The sequence below is a fragment of the Dendrobates tinctorius genome, unplaced genomic scaffold (assembly GCF_039654945.1).
Source record: "Dendrobates tinctorius isolate UK_male_01 unplaced genomic scaffold, ASM3965494v1 ptg000107l, whole genome shotgun sequence".
Lineage (NCBI taxonomy): Eukaryota > Metazoa > Chordata > Amphibia > Anura > Dendrobatidae > Dendrobates > Dendrobates tinctorius.
The window spans coordinates 43263231-43271914 of NW_027361775.1; the positions used below are offsets into that span (position 1 = coordinate 43263231).

The 8684-nt window shown below is 37.2% G+C and overlaps 1 long non-coding RNA gene across 1 annotated transcript; it reads left to right on the forward strand.

The window, feature by feature from the left end:
- Positions 1 to 1066: 1066 nt before the first annotated feature.
- On the forward strand, positions 1067 to 8434 carry LOC141100738 (uncharacterized). Its single transcript, XR_012234755.1, has 3 exons — positions 1067 to 2754; positions 3519 to 3834; positions 3934 to 8434. It is a non-coding gene; the product is annotated as an uncharacterized lncRNA (long non-coding RNA).
- Positions 8435 to 8684: the final 250 nt, after the last annotated feature.

The window sequence follows — 8684 nt, forward strand, 5'->3', positions numbered from 1 at the left end:
TCCAGTTTGGCTTTTTTATGATTTTTTTCAACAATGGTGTCCTTGTTCGTCCCCCATGAAGTCCACTTTGGCTCATACAACAACGGATGGTGTGATCTGACATGGATGTTCCTTGAGCTTGAAGTTCACCTTTAATCTGTTTAAAAGTCTTCCTGCGCTCTTTTGTTACCATTCGTATTATCCGTCTCTTTGATTTGTCATCAATTTTCCTCCAGCAGCCACGTCCAGGGAGGTTGGCTACAGTCCTATGGAGCTTAAATTTCTGAATAAGATGTGCAAATGTAGTCACAGGAACATCAAGCTGCTTGGAGATGGTCTTATAACTTTTACCTTTAACATGTTTGTCTATAGTTTTCTATCTAATCTCCTGAGACAACTCTTTCCTTTGCTTCCTCTGGTCCATGTTGAGTGTGATACACACCATGTCACCAAACAGCACAGTGATTATCTGTAGCCCTCTATACAAGCCCACTCACTGATTCCAAGATTGTAGACACCTGTGATGCTAATTAGTGGATACACCTTGATTTAACATGTACTTTTTGTAACTTTTTTTTCCAGGGGTACCATCATTTCTGTCTAGGCCAATTTCATTAGTTTTATTTATTTTATTTAAATTTTGTGGAAGCATGATTGAAAACCAATGTCTGACCTTCATTTGTTCATTTTCATAGATTTTTTGTTATTACTTTTGTCAGATTCAAGTTATTTCTGTGACCATTGTGAGTTTTTCTGTCATTAAACGAGGGGTACCAACAATTTTGACCACGTGTGTATCTAATGAGGTTCATGCATTTTACAGATAACTCTGAAAGTCCCCTCAAGATGGGACTCAGTATGACCACCTGGATAAATTGGCGGCAATAATCACTCCCGATCTTCCCTGAAGGATTCTTCCTGCATTTGTATTCTCCTGTTCAATATTTTTCAGTAGATACATCTATAGTGGATTTTAAGGGCCAACTTTCCTTGTGACATTTTATCTCCTTCAAATGAGCCCCATATAGTGTAAATCTATAAAAGGTTTGCAAGAGCACAACTGGGTACAGAGCTGTCAAATTTATCTCAGGCTGCCTAGAAACAATTTTCACAAATATGTGGGACCTAGTAGTGTCATTCTCGCTCAAAAGATATCACATATATGTGCATACTTTATATATAAAAGTGTTTCCCTCTTTACATCCATTTAAGATGCACATACAGGACCGACCACAAAATGAACAGTAGGGTTTCCATAACCGCTTGTATCCAGACATGTTGCAAGCGTTTTTTACTATTGTAAGTGAGCAATAACTTGCAGAAAAGTGGAATGAGAGGCAGGATGTATACATGGTGGCAGGGAGATGGAGGCTATTGTTAAAATGTGGAAATCTGTGTGATAGATTCTGTATGGGGATATAAATCTCTCAGTCTGTGTGCTTCAATAGTATCTCGTGAATTGGAAGAACATTCCCTATTACAAAAAGGTGGAAATATCCCTAATCCTAAAGGCTAATTTTATCGAAAATATGCATTTAAAAAAAAAACAATTGACATTCACCTTTTTGTCATTCCAATAATAAATGTAATTTTGACCTTTTAAATAAAACTATGGGAAAACACATGAAAAATATAACACCTATTGAAGGCCCAGGATCCAAGAAACACACCAAGAGTAAAACAATGCAAAAAACTTGCACCTTGCTGTGTATTTCACATTCACAATGAGACCACTTCAATTAGGTTTTTAACTGAACTGTTGTATGGGTAATGTTTAGGCTCATTTTCCACTAGCATTATGCCATACAATTTTACTGGATCTATATCAGACATTAAATTAAAATGTGTTCATCAGGATTCCATTTTTTTTATTTTTCCATTTAACAAGGTATCTTTATTTTACTTGTTTAACACCAATAATTTTCACAGCACTTTACAAACATTATCATTGTCCCCATTGTGGCTAAAAAGCTAAAATCCATATCAGATTTTTTTTTTTGACTGTAGCAGGATACCAGAGTACCCAGAGGAAACCCACACAAACACGGGGAGAACATACAAACTGCTTGCAAATATTGACCATGGTGAATTTTGAACTCAAGACCCCTGCGCTACAAAGCTACATTGCTAATCCTCGGATCACGTTCTGCCCTTGTACAATAATAAAGTAGTAAGAAAAACCTAATAGAGAACAAGAAATGAAAATATGAAGAGCTTGCAATGCTTAGCATGGATTATTATTTAGCGATCTTCACCTTGGTCTTGAGCCATGGCGACTTGATGGATGAACAATCTGCAGGAAGATTGATCTTGTGCAAGCCTAGATAGGTCAACCAGGGTCTTCTCTGCCATTATCTTATATTATCACGCCTTTGGGTTTCTGGTCTTCATCTTTGTCCTTCTATTATTTCGACCGTGATGTCCTTCTACATTGATTGCTCTCTTCAATTGATGTGCCCAAAATAGGTCAGTCATACCTTGGCGATCCTTGCTTAGAATGACATGTCTGGCTTAATTTGTTCCATAATTAATTAGTTTTTCCTGTCATCCATGATAACATTATTGATAACATCTTTATCCAGCACCACATTTTGTATTTTTATCCTCCAGCTTTCTCATCCGTATGTTTCCACAGAAAATACCAAACTACGTACTGTGTCTTCATCGCCAGTGAAATGCGCCTCGATTTGTTGAGTGACTTTGTTGCTGATTTGGCCATGGCTCTTCTATTGATTTGCGGTGTCATTGCTGCATCTTGAGTTATCATCGCTCTGAGTAGGTTGAAATCCTTTATTATAACTTCCAGTTCGTCACCGTTCATGTCAAATGTGTCCCAGTCATACCTGGCAGTAATCAATATAGTAGTCTTCTTTGTGTTGACACAAAATTCAGATACAAACCAGACAGGCCTAAATGCATCTGCACTAATACAGGGTGCAGCGGACCCAGTTTGCCAGCTTCCGTATTAAGGCCTTAATATCAACGAATACCTTATATATATTGATATGTTTTTTGTGCACTTTTTCTTTCAGGGTGCAGTTGGGCCCAAATGGTTCTGCAAACTTGTGGCCTCTGTTCACACGGGATGCATTCTAGTTGGCACTGGGCAGCTCCCTATATGGTGTTACTAAGAGGTTGTGAGCCAGAAGCCCTGCATTCCCTGTGTGAACACTGCCACATGTGGATTATTTCTTCTGCACTGGTGTACCACACGGCCAATCCCTGATTGTAGGCTGACTGTTTCATTTGGTGTTTATGCACCTGTGCAGCTGCCATTTTACTTGGGTCTGCTGCACCCTGTAATAGTGCAGATGCATTTAGGCCTGTCTGGTTTGTATCTGAATTTTTTGGAGGATTTTTTCCTCTTCTTGAGGTTTTCTTCTTTGTGTTGAGTAGCAGTCCCATGTTCGAGCTTGCCATCCTGACACTCCAAAATAAGTCCTTCATTCCATCTATGCTTGTTACTATCAATGTTGTATCATATGGGTTTTTAAGATTCTTGAGGATTTGTCCATTAATTTTGATTCCTTCTTTTTCAGCAAGTCCAGCCTTCTTGAAAATAGCTTCTGCATATAAATTGAAGAGAAATGGTGACAGGATTGAAGAGAAATACTAAAAAGTGAATAAACTAGAGTTTGATGCCTCACTCTACTTTGAACCATGCTGTGCCCCATTCAGACTGTTAGCATGGAAGAAGTCAACATTTTTCTGTGGTTAAAACTTATCAAGTAGCCCTAAATCTGATACATAAAAGGACATAGATTAATCACATCCTTATAACTAATACACTGTGGTCTCATGTTTGAGTGTTGAGTAACTGATTCCATTGACATCCTGTGGCACAGATTTTACAAGGTATTGCATAGGTGTCCTTCCTAAATGTAGAAATACTTTTGAGTAATGTTGTTTTATAGCGCCTGATGCAATTTCTGTTTTATGATTATTATTTCACAGGAAAAATCATCCCTGCCCTCGGGAAGGAATGGAATACAAATGTAAAACTTCTGGCTTTTTGCATATGGATGACTCATCCTACTGTGTTATCTACGGTAAATCTCAGAGGCTTCACTGTGCAGGATGTGATTGCAGAAAACTATTGCTATTGTGAAATTGAATTGTTTTTCTGCTTTATAAATTTTAATTTAAATATAACTATACTAACCCATAGGAAAACACACAGAAAAATAGAGAGTTTTCTATGGTTTCATTATTGCTATGTGTTCACAGAAGGCTTTCTTCCCTAGATATTGCAAAGTTGCCATCATTGCAATGCTTCTTACCAGCATAAATTCTGCTTCAATATAAATCATGTTAAGCGGGTTGTCCAGTCCCATGTGGATAAAGTATTCCGGTAATTACCTGGAGTTTTTTAAGTGGCAAATCTGTCTGAACTATTTTTGGTGGACTAAAAATTTAGTGTGATAGGACCAGGGTTGGGACAACGTATTTTGGTGTCCTAGTCATTTTAGGTAAATTGCGCCCCGGCCCACCTAGAGTCAATTAAAAAAATTATCTTAAGGGTATGTTCACACAGTGCTTTTTTGCTGCTCTTTTCTGCTCTAAACATGCAGTGTGTTTCCAGTAAAACTCCTGTGTACATAATGCCCATTTATTTTGTTTGTTGCTTTTTTATATGCTTTTTAAGCATTCCTTTGAATGGGTAAAAAAACAGCAAAAAACACTGAAAGAATTGAATACTGTGGTTTTAAAAATACAGCAAATCCAACAATTCAAGGAAATTAAAACTGTGATGGTATGTTCACACGGTGTCATTTAGACAACTGGCACAGTTTACAAGTTTTGCCAGGCAAAACCAATATAGGAAAGCACTGGCAGTCATTTTTGAGGTGGCTTCGCCAGCAGACTTGCCATCATTATTGTGGTGCAGTATTCCAGTTGAGGCCTAACCAAGAAGTAGAGGGGGATCATTTATTCATGTGATCTAGACTCTATGCTTCTCTTAGTACATCCTAGAACTGTGTTTGCCTTTTTTGCTGCTGCATCGCACTGTTGACTCATGTGCAGCCTGTGATCTATTAGTATAGCCAAGTCTTTTTCTCAAGTGCTGTTGCCTAGTTCTATTTCTCCCATTTGGTAGATGTAATTTTCAATTTTCTTGCCCAGATGTAGAATCTTTGTCCCTATTAAATGCCATTCTATTAATTGCTTCCCATTGTTCAAGGTTATCTATATCCTTTTGAATCCTTTCTCTGTCTTCTCTAGTGTTAGTTATCCCTCCTTGCTTTGCATCGTCTGCAAATTTGATCAGTTTACCTTCAGTTCCCTTATATAGATCATTTATAATGTGCAACCATTTATTATCACTCTTTGAGTACGATCACTGAGCCAGTTATGAATCCACCTAAACGTAGCCTTATCAATCCTATACTTGCTCATTTTTTCAATAAGGAAACTATGAGATACTTTGTCAAATACTTTGCTGAAGATGAGATATACTATATCTACCACATTTCCCCGATCCACCCAGTCAGTGATTCCATCATAGAAGGAAATTAGATTAGTCTTGCATGACTTGTTTGCTACAAACCCATGCTGGCTCTGGTTAATTACTGTATTCTTATCCAGGTAAGTTCATACTTCCTGTTTAATAATTTGTTAAAATATTTTCCTGGTATAGAAGTAAGGCTCACTGACTTGTAATTTCCTTAGTTTGATAAAGGACACCTTGAGTGTTTGAAATGCGCAACTATATCTTGCCATGTGAACTTTGCCATTGCCATGGTTTTTTAAGAAACATTTTCTAATTTTTGGATTCAAAGAAGCTGGAACACATCTCCCTTTTCACATCTGTAATTTCCTAGTTCCGTCTTTCCTTTTTTGAAGATAGGGACAGAATTTGCCCTTCTCCAATCTTCTCGAACATCTCCTGTTTTCCAGGATTTTTCAAAGATTCTGGCTAGGGGTTCTGCAATTTCCGCTGCTAACTCTTTCAGTACCCTAGGATGTAATTCATCTGGACCAGGAGATTTACATTTATTTATATTAGCTAAGTGTTCCCTTACCATTCCTCTGTTTATAGATAAAATAATCCACACTATTCCTTCAATGGCACTGTGAAGATCAATTGATGTTACAATTGCTTTCTCAGAGAACACAGATGCAAATTAGGAATTTAAAAGTTCGGCCTTCTCAACATCATTTTTGACCACTTAACCCTTTTCATCCTGTAAAAATCCTATTGTATCTTTGACTTTTGTTTTACTTTTGACATACCCTCAAAATCCTTTTGGTCTCCCTTGCAAGCCTTACTGGCTTTAGTTCTTCCAACACTTGCCCTGCATTCCCTGCAAACAGAATTTTGTTCTTCTTTAGATATGCTCACCTCTTTCCATTTGATATACATTTTGTTTTTAAGTGATTGAGTTTTGTGTTCATCTACCCTGGTCTCTTTAAATGCTTCCAATTCTTCGTTCACAGGATTTTTGCCAATTGTGCAATGAGAGATTCATTTAGCAAAATCTCCCATCCTTCTTGGACATTTCTCTCCTATAGAACATCCAACCATTAGACCTTTCCTACCCTCTTTCTGAGTCCATTAAAATCAGCCTTTCTGAAGTCCAACCTTTAAAGTCTGAGTACGTGCTGGTCTTCCTCCTCTTGTAATACAAAATTGAGGATAGCATAATCACTGCCTCCTAAATTCGTAGCCACCTTTACTTCCTCAACCATTTCCTCCCTGTTGGTAAGAATTAGGTCCAAGATTGCAGATCATCTTCTCTCTTTTACCTTCTGAAAGACAAAGTTGTAAGCAAAAGAAGATAAGAACTTTCTGGACCCAGTACTTTTGCATGAGAGAGATTCCACACAAATATCTAAATAGTGATAATGGGAAATATTAACTATGTCGTACTTTTTTGAGAACAGAGATTTCTGGTGTAAAAAAGAGTTCATCCATATCTTTAGTCTGTCTAGGTGGTCTATAATAAACACCTACAATAGTGTCCCTTCTGTTCTTCTCTCCTTGAGTTCTTAACCAATCAGTTTCTACAGAGCTACCAATCTCTGAAGCTTGGACCCTTGTGGAGATATACATTTTCCTAACATACAATGCAATATCTCATCCCTTCTTGTTAATCCTGTATAGTAGCCTTCAAGGTTTCTATTCCAATCATGTGTTTCATACCAAATTTCAGTGATACCTATGACATTATATCTCTCTTCCTGTGTTAGCTTCTCCAATTCTCCTTGTTGGATTTCCATTCTCTGTACATTTGTATAGACACATTTTAGTTTGTAGTCATTTTTTCTTGGTACTCTATTTTAATTCAAAGTTTGTTTCTGTTCTTTCTTTCCACTTCTAATAGCAGGGTTCTCAAAAGAATTCGTTAGCTGCACATTTTTTCCTGGCCGTATATTTCCCTTCCTGTGCTCCAGACCAATTCTCGAGATTGTTTGGGCACCCAGTGGTCAAACCACCACTAATTAAATCACTTATACTGTGCATAGGTGTTAAAATGAATCTGACTTAAAAGTAATGAATGTGGGACTTCACTAAATAATTTATATATTCAGGTAAAGGCTATTAAAATTGATGTGACTGGTATAGTGGAGGATATTGCTAGAGACCGACTGAATTTGCAAATGTCTGCAATTACGCAACCAGGTTCTGATTTCTGTTGCCCTTGGTTTGTGCAGCATGATTTGACAGACAGGTTTCCTTTAGCATTTATATTGCATTGTAATTTATTTATTTGCCTGCTCAATTGGCATTTATACATTGTGAGGAAAGAAAAAGAGAAAAACCAGCTCGTCTGTTGCAGCATATGGTGTGGGGAAGCACGTAACTTGTGTAGTCGTCACATGCAAACATGAAAAAGGAAGAAATGACCCAGCTTCCAAAAACAGTCCAAAATTTATTGTTGAATTATAAAATTGAATACAGCATGATAAAGTACACATGGTCATGAGTAGCAGCAACGCATTTCGAACAAAAAAAATGTTTTCTCAAACCTACCCAAGAAAAGAACGGCATGGTTTTATACCAGCCCTACCCAATAAAAATACCACAAAGGATCACATGACATGACCGATAAATCAAAATGTATTCAGATCACAAAAACAAAGAAAAATATACATAGATATAATTAGCTGCACCTAATAATGAAACATACTATAATCTCTTTACGAGCATTAAGACCGGCACGATGATAAATGTCCAGACAAAATTTAATTCGCCTCCCACATAATTAGTCTCTTCAGGTCTCTTCCCCTTGGTGATGCAATAAGTTTTTCAATACCAATGACTTGCAAAAATGTAGTACTTCTTTGATGGTAAGTCACAAAATTCTTAGATGCAAAAGACATCGTGCAATTCAAGCTAGTAGGAGAAATAATATCAGTGATATGCTCCAAAATCCTGATTTTAAGGTTACGAGTCGTACATCCTATATAACTTAAGTTACATTCTGTACATTTGATTAAATAAATTAAATTTTTGGTGTTACAATTAATAAAATGCTGAATCTTGTATTGTTTCCTACTGCTGCTATCTGAGAAAGAATGCGGTATAATGGAATGGGCACATGTTCTGCATCTAGATGAACCGCAATGATAGAAACCGGGATAATACAGCAAAGTATGTTGTTTTCTGTTAGGGTTAAAGAAACTTGGAGATAGCGTGGCCTGGCTTCTGCCACATGAGGAAGCAAGAGTCTTAAGCTCTCACAGAGACCCCAACAAAAAGC